Genomic DNA, 17,309 nt, shown 5'->3' with positions numbered 1-17,309 from the left:
AAACAAAATACCTTAAAATCAAAATTGCCTTTAACTCCCTTAAATCATTCATAAAGTATAGTGTGCACAGTTGTATGATATATATAGTTATATGGAGTAATATGTATATAGTAATGTAGCAGCAATACAACAGGGTACTTTTGCAGTAATGATATACATATTTTACTAATAGAATCATAATCTTTGTTCTGTGAGTTATTCACACTATGGTAGATAAATATCCTCTCTGGAATAAACTTACACAAAGAAGGAGTAAACTTACACAAAGAAGTGTCTCCATTTTAAGCTAATAATATTTAGGTCTCCACTGGTTTAGCTGAGTCTTAGATTTTGTCCATTCTGAAAATGTCCATCTTTTGGTCCATTTACATTTAATGTAACTAATAAGATAGATTTGGGGTCCATTTTTAAATCCATTTCTGTTCATCTGATCTATTTTTTCTCATCTATTTTTTGTTTCTCTATTTCTTCTTTCATGTCTCTTTTGATTTAACTGACTTTTTCAGAAGATCATTTTAATTTATCCATTATCTTTTAGTTATACCTCTTTACATTTTTTGGTGGTTTCTCTAAAAGTTATTATACACATACTTTAATTTTTTATTCTATCAAGAATTAGTACTGTATCAGTTCATATAAAGTATTAAAACTTACATTTCCATCCTTTATGCTATTGTTGTCAACTGTATTTAGTCTAAATATAGTACAGAAACAAAAAGGGGTGTTTTATAATGATAACATAGTTAAACTATCAGTAAGATGTAAGAATTATATATGCACCTAAGAATAGGGCCTCAGAAGTAGATGAAGCAAAAACTGACAGAATTTTAGGGAGAACAGGCAATTCAAAATTAATAATTGGAGATATCAATATTTCATTTTTTAAAAATTTTTAAACATTTTTTAAAATTTATTTCTGAGAGAGAGAGAGAGAGAGAGACAGCATGAACAGGGGAGGGTCAGAGACAGAGGGAGACACAGAATCTGAAACAGCCTCCAGGCTCTGAACTGTTTGTCAGCACAGAGCCTGATGCAGGGCTTGAACCCACGAACCGTGAGATCATGACCTGGGCTGAAGTCGGACGCTTAACTGACTGAGCCACTCAGGCGCACCTCAATATTTCATTTTCAATATGAATAGAACTACCAGGCAAAGGTCAAGAAGGAAAGTGAACACTTGAACAACACTGTAAACCAAGTAGACCTAAGAGACATTTACAGAGCACTTAGCTATCCACAGCAGAACACCTATTCTTTTTAAGGGCACACGGACCATTCTCTAGAACAGACCATATGTAGGTCCATAAAACATAAGCCAATAAATTTAAAAGGAGTGAAATCATGCTAAGTATATCCTCTATCCATCACGTAATAAAATTAGAAATTGATAACATAAAGAAACCTGAAAAATTCATAAATATATGAAAATTATATCACACACTCAAATAATCAATGGTTTAAAGAAGAAATAAAAATGGACAAAATAATATACATTGAGATTAAATGGAGTGAAAACAACATATCAAAACTTATGGGATGAAGCACAAACAATATTCAGAAATTTATAGCTATAAATACATGCTTAAAAAAACATAATAAAGATCTGAAACCAATAATATAACTTCCCATCTTAAGAAACTGGAAAAGGAGTAAAACAAACAAAAAAATGCAGAAAGGAGTAGGTAATAAACATTAGAGGAGAAATACATGACACAGAGTACAGAAAAACATTAAAGAAAATCAACAAAATCAAAAGTTGTTTCTTTGAAAAAATCAACAAAATTAATAAACCTTTAGCTGGATTGACCAAAAGATAGAGAGGCAGAGAGAGAGACAGAACTCACAAATTACTAAAATCAGGAATGAAAGTGAGGACATCACTAATGATCTCATGGAAATAAGGATTATAAATGAATACTATGGACAACTGTGTGAAAACAAATAAGACAATCTAGTGAAATTAAATAAACTCTTAGAAGACTACAAAAACTGGCTCCAGAAAAAAACAGAATATATGAAATAGACCTATATGAAGTAAAGATCAAATTAGTAATCAAACTTTCCACACAAAGAAACATCTAGGACTAGGTAGTTTCAATGGTAAATTCCACTAACCATTTTAAGAATTAGTACCAATCCTTCACAAACTCTTCCTAAAAACAAAAGGGGAGAAAAGAATTCCTAATTCACTTTATGAGACCATATTGTATAAATGAGCCACAGATAACCCCTGTATATTAGTCTTACATTGCTGTATTAGCTCAAAGCCCACCAAAACTAATCTTGAATTTTTACAACCAACTGTTTTCAGTGGAGCTCAAGTAAGCAGATTTTAGGCACTTAAAACCTGCCTGTTTTGCACACCCCATAAAACTATACCCCAAATCTGCTCGACAGACAAAATGTATCTTGTAGCTATAAAAGACCTAGTATTAGCAATGCTGCCTTTAGAGTTCTTTGATCCAGAGACAGCCTGACAAACTGCCCAGAGATATCACTTATAACATAAGTCCCTTCTCCAAGTTTTTCTTTCCCTTACTAGCTCCCTTCACCTTCTCTTTTTCTGGGTAGTAATCCCTGTGCTATAGCCTCTGGATGATCTTATACTATGAGGGAGTTTCCAGCATGCAAACCTGCCAAAACATCACTCAAATAAACCTCCCATGTGCTATTGTCACCTAGTGGTCATATCTTTTTCCCTGATCAGTCCCCAGATTCCTCAATCTGAATGTCACTACAGGCCTATATAGTACCCTCACACACACACACACACACACACACACACACACACACACACACACTCATAAGAAAAGAAAGCTATAACCAGTATCTCTTGTAATAAAAGTCCTCAACAAAATATTAGCAACTAAATTTAGAAAAATAAAAAAGATTATTCACCATGACCAAGTTAAAATTATACCAGGAATAAAAGGTTGGTTCAACATATAAAAATTTATGAATATAATTTAGCATATAAATAGATTAAAAGGCACAAATCACGTTAGCATCTCAGTGGATCAATAAAAAGCATTTGATGGGGCACCTGGGTGGCTCAGTCAGCTAAGTGTCCAATTCAGTTCAGGTCATGATCTTGTGGTTCACAGGTACAAACCCCACATCTGGCTCTCTGCTGACAGCTCAACGATTGAAGACTGCTTCTGATTTTGTCTCTCTCTCTCTGTCTCTGTCTCTCTCTCTCTGCCTCACCACCACTCATGCTCTCTCTTTCTGTCTTTTTATCTCAAAAATAAACACTTAAAACATTGAAAATAAGAGCGTTTGACAATTCCCAACAATCTTTCATGATAAAAACATTCAACAAACTAGGAATAGAAAGGAAATCCCTCAACCTGATAAAAAGCATCCGTGAAAAGTCCACAGCTAGCATACACTTGCTGGTGAACAACTAAAATTTTTCTCCCTATGATCAGGAACAAGACAAGCATGACCAGTCTCACCACCACTGCTATCAACAATGACCTGGAGGTTCTGGCCAGGGCTGTTGGGAAAGAAAGTGAAATCAAAAGTACCCATATTGGAAAAGAAGAGATAACACTCTCTATTTGCAGATGACTTGACTTTGTATATAGAAAGTCCTAAGGAGTAGACACACACTCACAAACTACTAGTATTAATAAATTTTATGAAGGTGCAAGATACAAGATCAATATAAAAATATCACACAAGTGTATTTCTATGCACTTGAAATGAATAATTCAAAAATGAAATTAAGAAAACAATCCCACTTATAGTTGTATTAAAGATAATATAATAGTGGGATTAAGCTTAACGAAATACATGCAAGACTTGTACACTGGATACTATAAAATATTACTGAAAAAAATGTTTAAAAGACCTAAACAAATGGAGAGTCATCCTGTGTTCATGGAAGACTTAATATTGTTAATATGGCAATATTCCCCAAATTAACCTGTAGATTCAAGACAAGCACTATCAACTTTTAGCTGTTATTTTAAACTAAATTAACAAAGCGACCCTAAATTCATATGGAAATGGAAGGGACCCAGAATAGTGAAATAAGTTTTGAAACAAAAATAACTTTGAAGCACTGACACGACTTGATCTCAAAGCTTACTTGATCTGCAATGCTACTATAATCAAGATTGTGTGGTTCTGGAATATAGATAGACCTACTGACCAAAAGAATAGAATTGGTAGCCCAGAAATAAACTCACCAATTGATGGCCAATTGACTTTCTGCAAGGATGCCAAGACAATTCAATAAGGAAATAGCCTTTTCAACAAATGCTGCTGGTAAAACTGGATATTCACATGCAAAAGAATGAAGTTGCAATCCTACCTCAAACCATATACAAAAATTAATTCAAACTGGACCAAAGTCCTGAATATAAGAGATAGAAGAAAATTTGGTGTAAATCTTTGTGACAATTAAAGAGTAGTCCCTTAGGAAAGAACCAAAAATACAAACAACAAAAAATTCATACGAAGTAAACTTATTCAAACTTTAAAAATACTTGTACTTTAAAGGGTACTACTAAGAAACTGAAAAGATAACCCAAAAATGGAAGAAAAACTGCATATCATATATCTTCTAAAAGTCTATTATCTAAACTATAAAAATCCTAAGGCAAAAAGACAAATAACTCAATTAAAAACTTGCAAAGTATATGCATAGAACATACACAAGCAAGTGTGAACATTCGCAAATGTCCAATAAACACATGATAAGACACTAATGTCTTAGCCACTAGTGGTCATTGGCCACTAGGATAGTGGAATTAAGAAGATAGATAATAATTAGGGTTGACAAGGATGTAAAGAAATTGGAATACCTGGATATTGCTGATAGAAATATAAATAGTTCAGCCACATTTGAAAGCAGGTTTATACTCTCTTAAAACGTTAAACATAAGAATTATCATATATGCCAGCCGTTCTACTCCTAGGTTATATATCCAAGGGAAATCAAAACATACATCTACACAAAAACATTTACATGAATGTTCAAAGTAGTATTAATCATAATGGTCAAAATGTGGAAACAACCCAACGGCCCATTAATTGATGAATGGATCAACAAAGGGTGATCCATAGAATGGAATATAATTCAGCAATAAAAATGAGTGATGAACTGATACAGTACATGTCACACATGGATTAACCTCAAAAACAATATGCTAAGCGAAACATCCAGACATTAGAAGGCACATAGTGTAGGATTCCATTTGCATGAAATGCTCAGAACAGACAAGTTTAGAGACAAAATTTCTATTCATGGTTGCCAGGGGCTATGGCAGCAGAGAATGGGGAGTAACGGGTGATGGTACAGGGCCTTATGGGAGTGACAAAACATTCTAAAATTGATTGTGTTCATGGTTGCACAAGTTTGTGACTATACTAAAACCCACTGAACTGTATACTTTGAAATGGTGAATTATGTCTGTGTTGAATTACACCTCTTTTTTTTTTTTTTACAAAAGAGGCATAGGAAAGGATCATATGTATTTCAAAGAAATTAAGAGAAAAGAAAGCCTTCTATGCTAATCTACATATTTATCATGCCTGGTAATTTTCCTTCCTTCGTGAAGATCTGATTTTCCATCTGGTATTTCTGGATAGCTTGGAGAACTCTTTAGCACTTCTTGTTGTGCAGATCTGCTGCCAAAATTCTTCAGTCTTGTTCATTTGAAAATGTCTTTATTACACCTTTATTCTTGAAGAATATTTTCACTGGTTGACAGGTTTGTTTGTTTTTGTTTCAGTACTTTGGAGAATTTTCACTGACTTCTGAATTTGATTTTTTTGTTTGAATGAGAAATCAGTTGTAATTCATATTGTTGCTTTCATTGTACCGTGTAATTTTTCTCTGGCTGCTTTCACGATTTTCTCCTTATCTTTTGTTTTCAGCAGTTTGACTATGATGGCATGATGATTCTAGTGTGGTTTTCTTTATATTTATCCTACTTAGGGTTCAAGAGCTTCTTAAATATGTAAGTTTGTGTCTTTCACATATATTATACTTGTTGACATGGTTACACACTGTTATTATAATTTTTTAAAAATATTTTTCCTCTTATTTCTTTAGATCAGTTAATTTCTATTGATCTAATTTCAAGTTCATTGACTCATCAATCCAATTGGTTATAAACACATCCACTGACTTTTCAATTTTGACTATTTTATTTTTCAGATCTAAAATTTTCCCTTGGTCTTTTTGTTTCTATTACTTAGTAGATTTTCTATTTCCTATNTATATATATATATATATATAAACAAGTTTAATACTGTATCTGGGCATTATGAAATGATTCATTGTATAAACTCTAGATTTTGATATATTTCTTCAAAGAGTGTTGATTTTTAAAGCAGGCAGTGAACTTAGCTGAACTCATACCCCTACCCCTGTCTTCTCAGTAGTATGTGTTGGGAGGGTACAGCAGCTAAAATTTCTTCTCAGTACTTTTAGCCTTAGCTAAGCTATTTGGAGTTGGCATCATGGATGTGTTGCTTAGGTATCAGATACAAGTTTAGGCAGAGTATATACTTAAATTTGAGCCATGCCCTCTGTGGCTTTCTCTTCTCTTGAATTGCCCCTCAACTACCCAGTTCTATGGCCACTCAGCACTGTTCCTTCTATTCTTAAAGTCAGTAGGACTATGAGTTTTTATCTGAGTTTTAGCTAACTAGCTTGGTGCTGTCATGGGTCCACTCTGAGTTTAAAAGCTATAAAAACTGGAAAAACCTCTCAATGTTGTTTCTTTCTTCCAAGTGTTCATTTTCCTCAAGTTCCTGCTTGTTTCTGAATATTGCTCATTGCCTTCAAGTAAATAATTTTAATATTTTGACCAGAGTTTATAATTATCAGTAGGGGTTAATCTGCTAAGAGTTACTCCATTATTACCAGAGTGGATCACCATGACTGGGTAGCAACAACGGTGAATTCTATTTACGTGGCAGCCATACTTGGTGAAAGTGAAAGACAATTAGAAACAATATTTATGATTAGCAATCATGTATATATGTGTGGGTATGTGTACATGTGCATGTGTGTTGCAGAGGCCAATGACCACTGATTCCACTGAAGAACTTTTATGTCTGAGAACTAAAATAAGAAACTTACAGATGTGCACTTGAAATTAAGGGAGAACTATAGAAGAGAGACCAGATAAAGGGATGACTACAAAGATAAAGTTGTCATTATCTTTTGAGGATTGATAGTAAGTCTCAGGTATGAGGAGAATAACTTGAAGTGTCCCCTCTGTTGGTTTGCTTGGGCCGCAAGTCAAGATACAGTCTGTTCAGACTCAAGCTAAATAGAAATCCAAAGCTTTTTGCTATGATCACATACCTGAATCAATTCTTACATTGACCCTGGACTGTGGAAATCCATAGGTGGTCAAAGGAATAGAAAGGGGACAAAATAAAACTCTTTCTTATGGTCCCAAGGTAGGATCAGTTCGTCATTAAAACTGGGCTTGGGCCACCTGATATACTAAATCCTACCCTGGAGGTGAAACTATCCATACCCCTAGTACACAGAGTCACAGGGAAGTGGTCCCCTGCTGTTCACACTGAACCAGATGGAAACTAAATGGGAGACAATGTGATAAGAAACACTTGGATAACCCAATCCAATACTTTCATTTTATAGAGAGCCATCTGAGGCCCAGAGAGGTTAAGTGACTCATCAAGATCTCACAGCTACTTGATTACAGGACTTGAGACACACCTCCAGGGTTTCTGACTCTCAGTCCACTGTACTGAACCTTAATTCAACAGGATTCACCAGGATTTTGTGAAATTCACCAGGATTTTGTGAAACCATGGCTACCCCCAAAAGGGTTCATACTGAGCAATAGATGTCTCTATTTCATATGTAAAGGCAAAGGAAATCAAGACTTATTTACAAAACAGCAGTGCTTGATAACTCATTTCAAATCATTTAACAGTTTGCCAGCTGGTATCTGTGAAAAGCTATGCTACCACTTCACTGGTCCATTAGCTATTTCAGTAAATGTATCATTATTTGTCATACTTTGTAAAAATAGACTCCAAATTCAAATTATTGCATATTTTTGTTCATTATTCAGGTCTAAGAACCCACTTAGCTAATGAAGGCATCATACTCACCTTCCAAATAAAAGACCTGTTTTGGTAAATAACGATTTTATTGGCAGCACACCACCAGCTTCTAAATATCCAAAGAAATCTTTAGTTTTATTGCTGTGTATTTTTAAGTTAAAGAGGTTTTTCCAAGATTTTAGGGGAAAATTTTCCATTTCTTTCAGTAAAGACATGTAAATCACTTGGGGATTTTAAACACAATCTTTAAGTAATATTAAAATCCTTGTATTTCCTATTAGCATAAAAGTTTCCTGAAGGCAAGAACTATGCTTTCTTCAATATTGCATCTCCAGCATTGAACATGATGTCTGTAACACAATAATCACCTAGTAAGTATTTGTTGAATGACTAATGGACGAATAAAGAAAGAGATCTTTCTTCCAGGTGACTCCATTGTAAAAAACATCTACAAGATTGAATTTCTCCATTTTATGTAGCAGCTTTGGTCCTGGGCATACAGCCACGCAAAGGTTCCAAACACAATTTATCAACATGCCTGCTGATGCCTTCCTTACCTCAGCCTCAAATATAAAATCCCCATTTTCTTGGGGAAACATTCATAGGAGATGATAATTGTCAGTAGCAGAATCTCTTTGAAAAATAGATTGAAAGAGAAGAATGGACTACACTTGTATCTGTTTCTTTCTTTCCCATATATCTGCTAATTTACATACAGAAGATACACCAAAACCCTTCAAGTAGAAAGCGTTTTGCAATATTTCACTTGCCACAGCAATTACTATGCTGTAGACTTCTTGAAGGCAGAAGAATGTCTTCTTTCACATTCCGGGACAATGTCATCTTTATATTCCAGGGTTTATCACAATGTCTATCACATGGTAAGTGCTCCTTAAAAATTAGTCAAAATAAGATAGTGAACACCAGTAGGTATGTTCTACTTTGAGTAAACCTGACATTTGTTTCATGTGTTTTAATATCAACTTACAATCAACTTTATAAAGTCCCATCTACTGCAGAAAAATCCCATCTATCTGTAGCAGCTTTAAAATAAAAGACTTAGGACCGCTTTTTTTTTTATATGGAGTTAAAGCTATGATTTTAGAAACAAATTAAATAGTTCCCTGTTTGTTGAAGGACAGATTTCTCCTGATTTTGCATCTTTTCACAAGCATCTCTGCTTTTGTCAAATAAATGCATGCCACTAACAAAGCCCACAGCTATTAAGAGCCAGCATAACAGATGCACATTCCTAGAACCTTCGGAAAACATTGTGCTGAGCTCTCACAAAATACTACCATAGTTTTTGAGCTTAAACTAAACAGTAGAGACCTTCAATCAATACTGAAGAAGGGCCTTAAGGTACTGAGAAAGAAAAATAACTTGGTTAGCAGCTTCACATAATACTTTCAGCTTCCTCAGTGTAGCCCAAATTGGCAACTATGGATCAGTTTAAGTGACTTGGATTTTGGTAGGCATGTTTTGATGTTGTTTTTGTCCCTTTCTTGTTCAACACCTCACAGCCAAGGACACTGGTTCTATGCATCAAATTTGAGGCTGTTTCTAATGTATTAACCAACGCTGAATTTAGAAATCTAAGTTGGTATGTAGTTTTCTATTTAATGAGTGTGCCCACAATGCATAAACGGAGGTGGAATGATTCCATTTTAAAAGCCAGGCTTATCTTCTTTGAAACCTAGTCAGTGAAGATAAACAGTTAACCAAACTTCTTTAGACAGTGTTCCATTTATTAGCTACATTAATAACAGTAATGGGTAAGAGTCTGTCTCAGCTGAAGAAAGAATTGCCCTACAGGATGTAGACTACTGTGAATGTTCGGCCACATTCCTGTTGGATTTGAGATTGAGCACAAATTTAAGTTATTACTCATATTACTCATTAAATTTATTTTTTTTCCTATTAGTGTTCTCAAGGCCTTGCCAAAGTGTCTTTCAGAATTCTAATGTTCCTGTGCTCTTGAATTTTGTTGAGGGGAAGAGCATGCTGATTGCTACAGAGAGAGATATATCTTTCACTGTCCTCCTCCTTCCCCACCCCTGCAGTCCTCACCAGGCTTTCGTACAGGCCTCTGCATTATTCCATCTGGTTTTCTGGCCTCTTGAATCTCCCCACTCCAGTCCATCACACAGTAATCCCTTCAAAACACACATGAAACCAGCCATTCCCCTACTCAAAAAAAATACAGTCAGTGGGTACCAAAAAAGTTCAGATTTGACTGACTCCTGACATGCATGGCTATTTATAATTTGGTTTTGATCCATCTTCCTGGCTTTATCTTATTTATACTTTATACTCCCTGAACTTGATTGCTAATTTTGCTCACGCTTTTCCCATCTCTCCATGCCTTTGGTCATGCTGATCTCTTGGCTATAAAGAATCTGGTCACCAATTTCCACATGTCTGATGCTCACTCCAAGTTGGAAATCACTTCTGTGATTTAGGGATTTTCAAATCCCTAAGTATTGGGCTGCAGTAACTCCTAAGCTCTCATTTCTTTTTCATATTATGTTTTATATTTATTTCCATAAAGGTATTATCTTGCTTTCTTCCCCTTCTTCAGATTCTAAACCCTTGAGATTTAGAAGATGAGTCAGACATTTCAATATTCTGGATAACTTCAGGCACAAAGCCAGCACATAGCTGGTACTTAGTAATTGTGAATGATTGAATGAATGAATGAATGAATGAATGAAAATGATCTCTTCTGTATCACAATATTTTCCCACTTCAATAACATGACAGGAACATGAGCCATTTAAGCAGTTTAATTTTCTAACCCAAAATGTGGGCTCTGAAGATCAAAATGAGTCTATATGCAACAGCTGAAGTGTCAAAACACATTAAAAATAATAATGCAAAAATAACCAGGTGTAATCTAAGCTGAGTATTTTCTTCTGGCACCTCTTCCCTTACCATTCAATTTAGAATTATGTTCTATAATTATCATATCTGCTTAAAGGTCCTATTTTCTGCTGATTCTTAACTAGCTAAAATACATACAGCTTTCAGAGATTGAAAATATTAGTACAAGAAATGAACTACTGTTTTCATCTTAACTTATTAAATGCAATAAAATGCACCTCACTTAACATAGTAATTTTTTATCAAATATTCAGCACTGTGAAATGTTCAGTTATCAATTTGACACCCATAATTCTGATTGTAGCTAGAAACTGGAAAATATGGAATATGGTCTTTAAGTCGGTTAACAGGGTAAGACCTTTCAAATCCCTGGATATTCATGCAGGACCTTCTATCAACAATACATTGTTTTGGATTCTGTCAGTGATGAGAAGAAAAATAAGACATGGACCACCTGCCCTCAAGAAATTTTGACAAGATTAAAACTGGGTTAAAAGTTTCAGGACTGATATCACGCAATGCTCAGTGCTGGGATTCACACTTCAGAAGAAGGCTCTCATAGTATCTAGGATGTGGCAGGGCAAGTTAAGAGTAAATCATGGACACGACCCATGTCTACACAGAAGGGGCAGCTCTCAGGGGCTCTCAAAAACCAACTGTCCACCAAATTCTGTTGAACTCACATCTAATTTTTTTTCATTTTGTTCCATTATGCTTACTGCTACTGTTTTCTTTAATTGAAGTTAGCATAATTTCTCACTAGATTAAATTAATAACCTTCCAATTAATCTCTCCATCTTCTGTCTATTTCCCTTCTATTCCACCCTCCACACAGCTGTCTATAGAGACTCCCTTCAGAAATATAAATGTCCTGCCAAAAATCTTGAAATCACTCCCACCGCCTTCAGGGTTAAGTGGAAGGATTCAACTCCTACCATGATCTGACTCTCTTTCTCTAGCTACTTCTCTCATTATTCCCAAATCTGGCCTGAAGTTCCAGCCACACCATATGTCTCCTGAAAGGGACCCTGCAACCCGTGCTGCTGTGCCTTTTCATAGGCTCTGTCCTCAGACTGCAACTTCATCCCACTCAGCTGCCCAAACTGAATATTAGTCTAGTTGCCTTTTAAGGCCCGCATAACTCCACTGATCTCAAATTCTAGTGGCTTCACTGCTCCATTCCCACTGTCCCCTTCACCTTTCCTTTACTTGACAGTCTGGCTCTTCTACTTACCCAATTAGACAAAGCTTAATCAATGACCAGAATCCTCTGTTCTTAAAATGAAGACTTCAGTGGAGACTTGTTAGGTCCATTTTCGGATGAATAAACTGCCCCTCACATGGCCAAACGCCCCAAATGCATTCCCATTTAATACCCCTGCTACTCTGCAGTGATCAGAATGCTGTTCCTGAGGTAGTTTCCTCTTCAACTCAATGACTGTTAAGAAATTTCTCTTCTCCAAAGCACTCACTCATCCATACCCATGAAAGAAACCATGTTCTTGCCTTTAAACCTCAAAGGGACTCCAGGCTGGTGCTTTGTTTTTTAACCCTGAAAACCATGAATGAATGATGCATCTCTTGCCAGAAAGTTTTGCCACCCTAAAAATCTGCTAGCAGTGTGAGAAATGCCACCTTGAAGAAAGGAAGTATGTAAGGGGTGTATTCACAGGAATTACAGGAGCAACATCAGCAGGGCTTAGACAAAGGGAAGAGAGGTGACCTAGAGTAAAAATGAACCAAGTCCTTCAGAACAGGAAGACGGAGAGCATGTGGATTCACAAGCAAGATGAGCCGCAAACACCTATGTGCACTTAGAATAAATCAAAACCTCATGACCTATTAAGATCTGCACAATGTGACTCTATCCAAACTCTATCTCACTGTTTACCCTTCTTATCAGCTTCAGGCACTCTGCCTGCCATCAGTCTTCAGATGTGCCTTGCCATTTCCCCACTCAGGGCCCCTTCCACTTGCTAGTTCCTCTGCAAAGAATGAGTAGGTGCTTCATGTCTGGATCCTCCCCCTCATTCAGGTCACAGTTCAGCTTCTCTGAAAAGCTGCCACTAACCATCCCATGTAAAGGGACCTATCTCCTTTTCATTATTTCTTCATTGCCCCACTTTTTGTTTCCCTTTAGCACTTGCCATGGGCTAAAAATGTTTTGCTTCTTTATTTTCTATCTCCTTCCCAAGAAAAGGACCTTTTTCCTTCATTCACTGTAGTATCTCCAACACTTTGTGCCTGGTATACAGTAGGAATTCAATATTAGTAGATGAAATGAAAAACGAATGAATAAATAAATTGAGTCAAGAGGAAACAAAGCAATAACATATAACAAGCTTTTTGTTTCTAAAAACTTGACCTCAAGTCACCTGATTGGAACTTCTGTTTCTATGAACTCACGTGGAGATTGGGAGCCCACAATCAAGTTGTTTACTACAATTAATTTGGTTCCCAGAAGGAATCCCTTAGGCATATTGGATTGGCCAAGCACAAAGGGATTATGGCTTTTGGATGAAAATGAATTATGGTTGTTGGATGATTATTTAAAACTAATATGGATATTTTCAAGCAAACTTTAGATGACCATGACATCCATCAGGCCAGGCCTGGACCTTGGGCAGAGGATCACAGAGAAGACTATTTTCTGCTGGTTTGGTTCCCATGAGCATACGCAGAAATCTCTGTTAGATTTTAGTTAAAAAACAAAAAAGAATTCCTTGACTTGATGCATTTATTGCATATATTAATTCCACCTGTGGATGAGATGCTTTTCACTCTAAGTCTACAAGGGTGTGACAGAATTGAGTTTGTCACTGAGGTCAGTCATCCACCTGCATTCTGACGGATTGTGGTGGTTTTAAAATGTTCCCACAGGGGCACCTGGGTGGTGGTTCAGTCGGTTGAGGGTCCGACTTCAGGTCAGGTCATGATCTCGCAGTTCGTGGGTTCGAGCCCCACCTCAGGCTCTGTGCTGACAGCCAGCTCAGAGCGTGGAGCCTGTTTCGGGTTCTGTGTCTCCCTCTCTCTCTGACCCTCCCCTGCTCACACTGTGTCTCTCTCTCTCTTTCTCAGAAATAAATAAAACATAAAAAAAATAAAAATAAAAAAATAAAATGTTCCCATACTCTCTAACAATCTTCTCTTCAAAGATAGAGTCTAGGGGCGCTTGGGTGGCTCAGCCAGTTAAATGGCCAACTTCAGCTCAGGTCATGATCTCACAGTTCATGAGTTTGAGCCCCGGATCGTTGGAGCCTGCTTTGGATTCTGTGTCTCCCTCTCTCTCTGCTGCTCCCCTGCTCATGATCTGTCTCTCAAAACTAAATAAACATTACAAAAACTTTTTAAAGGAAAAAGATGGAGTCTAATGCTCTACCAGCCCTTGACTATGGTCTGGCATTGACTTCTACCGAACAGAATGTGTTGCAGGTGATGCTATATGACCCTCAAGCATTCCACCTGATCTCTCTCAGGAAGCACTCGCTCTGTGGGAAGCCGGCCACCATAGCAGAAGCATGTTAAGCCTTGGGAGAGGACCACAAAGAGAAAAACTGAGGCCTCCCGCCAACATGTGAGTGAGTCACCTTTTCTTTCTTCTTTCATTCAGCTTTTTACATTTTCCAGAATTATCCAGCCAAGCCACTCCTAAATTCCCCCACAGAACCCGAGAGGGATAATACAAATCTATTGGTGTTTTAAGCCTCTATACTTTGAGGTAACTTTTACATGGCGATAGTTATTCTGGTTGCCTTTGTAAACTGTTTATTTTTAACCTAGCATGTCTTTCTTTCCAAGTCCCCCTGTGTACAGGTATCTTAGGTAACTGAAGTTAGAGGGGAGCCACTGAATGAGGTGACTAGGCTGTCTATTGCCTGGGCTATGAGCAAAACCCAAAGGAAGATTAAGTGGGATAAAATATGAGACAGACAACCCATTAGCACCTGAAAGACCACAGCAGAAATAAGTCAGACAGTAAAAGTCTCTCACTCCAGCAGTCTGCTTATTTTGTGGTAGGTCTGCTCTTTCAGATTCACATACTACTTTAATGAAGTCCAATATAAGATTCTTGTATCCCTTGGAAATTAATCTCCATTCCCACTAATAAAGGCAGAAGCTGCATTACAGAGAGAGTAATAAATTCTAGTGACCTCTCTGGGAATACGTTTTCTCTTCACAGAACTTTGCTTCCCGATGCCAGGCCCCTGTGAATAGTAAATATGATTTCTTTGCCTTTCTGTATTCACTCCAGCTGAGATGAGGTCCTGAGTATGGGGAAAACTCCTTTATTAAAGCTATATAAGGCATTTTGTAAGTGATTCATTCCCAGAAAACTGAGAGTTGACGGTGCCCAGTCTGTACATGAGTTCCAAGCAAGTTTTATGCATTTAAAAATAGATAAGTCCCCAAACTCAACTGTTTTAAGTTAATTATTAAGAGTTCTAGTTAGTCAATGATGAGTCACTAGAAATTGGTATGCACACAATCAGGAGTTGTGGCTCCCATAACTTAGAAGGGAAACAGTCAAGTCATTTCTCTGAATGCTGCTCTGGTAAAAAAAAAAAAAAAAACCAAAAAAAATGAGTATAATACAATGATGTTTGATGTCCTTCCCAACACTATCTGCTCAAAATGCTCAGAAACATTATTAAATTTTCAGATGAATTCCTTTTCTCTGTGTCTTCGGATGAGAATCACACCAGATTTCTAGTTTCCTATGAAACACTGAAATAACTGTATTTTTCCATTCTACAACTGTTAAAAGAATAAATGATAAAGGTCTGAAAAATGTATATTCTACCTCCACCTAACTATAACTTCATAGTTTCTACTGCCCAGTATTTCTAAATAAGAAACTGTGTAATATCTGTGTTTTATGCTAGCAAGAAGAATTTGAAAATAAAACCCTCTGAAGTACTTTGTGATCTTTGAATTTTATACTTTCATAATTTAGTGACCTCTTTTGTTTTCTACGTTGGACTCCATATTCAGAAAAAGGTGGTGATTTTTCTTGTTGAATTAAAACTTGGAAGTAGAGACATCTGTTTTCTGGAACAAATAACTCTAAAGTTGAGTTAGTAACCAGGTTATGCATAGTAATAACCATTTAGGCCGATCACGTTTAAAATTCTTTGTTCATCTACAAGAATAATTTTCTTTTTTAAAATTTGATTTCCTATTTGAAGTAAAGGAAGGCAAGAATGCTGACAAAATTCTATAGTTTTCAATGACTAAATAGTGTGAATACCAAAAAATACAAAAGGTGCAGTTTTCTGTGCTATTAAATTATATAAAAATAATGGGCAGAAAGTTATGTGTAGGTTACAGGAATCATGATCAACATAGAAAATTCAACGGCATTTTTTATATCAGTAATTCACACATAAAAATAAAAAAATAATTTATATATATTAGTGTTAAAGAACAAAAAATACTTGAGGAAAAAATTTTAAATAATGTGTTAAACATTTACACTGAAAACTATAGAATGTTGCTAACAGAACTTGAAACAATCATAAATAAATAGGTATAGGATGTTCATGGATTGGAAGGTTGAATATTATGAAGAAATTTTATTTTTTTTAATGTTTTATTTATTTCTGAGAGAGAGAGAGAAACAGTGTGAGCAGGGGAAGGTCAGAGAGAGAGGGAGACACAGAATCTGAAACAGGCTCCACGCTCTGAGCTGGTTGTCAGCAGAGAGCCTGATGCGGGGCTCGAACCCAGAAACTGTGATATCATGACCTGAGTTGAAGTCGGACCCTCAACTGACTGAGCCACCCAGGCGCCCCGTATGAAGAAATTTTTAAAATCTCCCCAAATTGATCTATAGATTAAATTCAATTCCATTAAATATTCCAATAAGCTTTCTGTGTAGAAATTGACAAGCTGATTTTGAAATTTATGTAGAGATGCAAATGATTTAGAACAGCCAAGCAATACTGAGAAAGACAAACAAAGCTAGAAAGCTTGTATTACCTGATTTCAAGATTTTCATAATGCTAAAAGAATCAATGCAATGTAACACTGGCATAAGAAAAGCAAATCAGTGGAACACAATAGCTTGGATACAAAGAGACTCACACACAATCAACAGATTTTCAATAATGGTGCCAAGATAATTCAGTGAGGAAAAGAAGATGTTTTCAATAAATTTCATGTAACAAATTGTTAAGTGTAGAAAACAAAAATGTATCTCAACTTGTATTTCATATCATAATCCTTGATATAAGAGCTAAAATTATGACACTTATAAAAGAAAATATGTAAGAATGTCTTTGATCATGGGTGCAAGCAAAGATTTTTTAGATGTGATCCAAAAAGTAATGATCATAAAAGGGAAAAAAGATTAATCAAGCTTT

This window comes from Crocuta crocuta, unplaced genomic scaffold (assembly GCF_008692635.1).
Source record: "Crocuta crocuta isolate KB4526 unplaced genomic scaffold, BGI_CrCroc_1.0 scaffold177, whole genome shotgun sequence".
In the NCBI taxonomy this organism is placed as follows: domain Eukaryota; kingdom Metazoa; phylum Chordata; class Mammalia; order Carnivora; family Hyaenidae; genus Crocuta; species Crocuta crocuta.
This window is presented reverse-complemented; position numbering follows the sequence as displayed.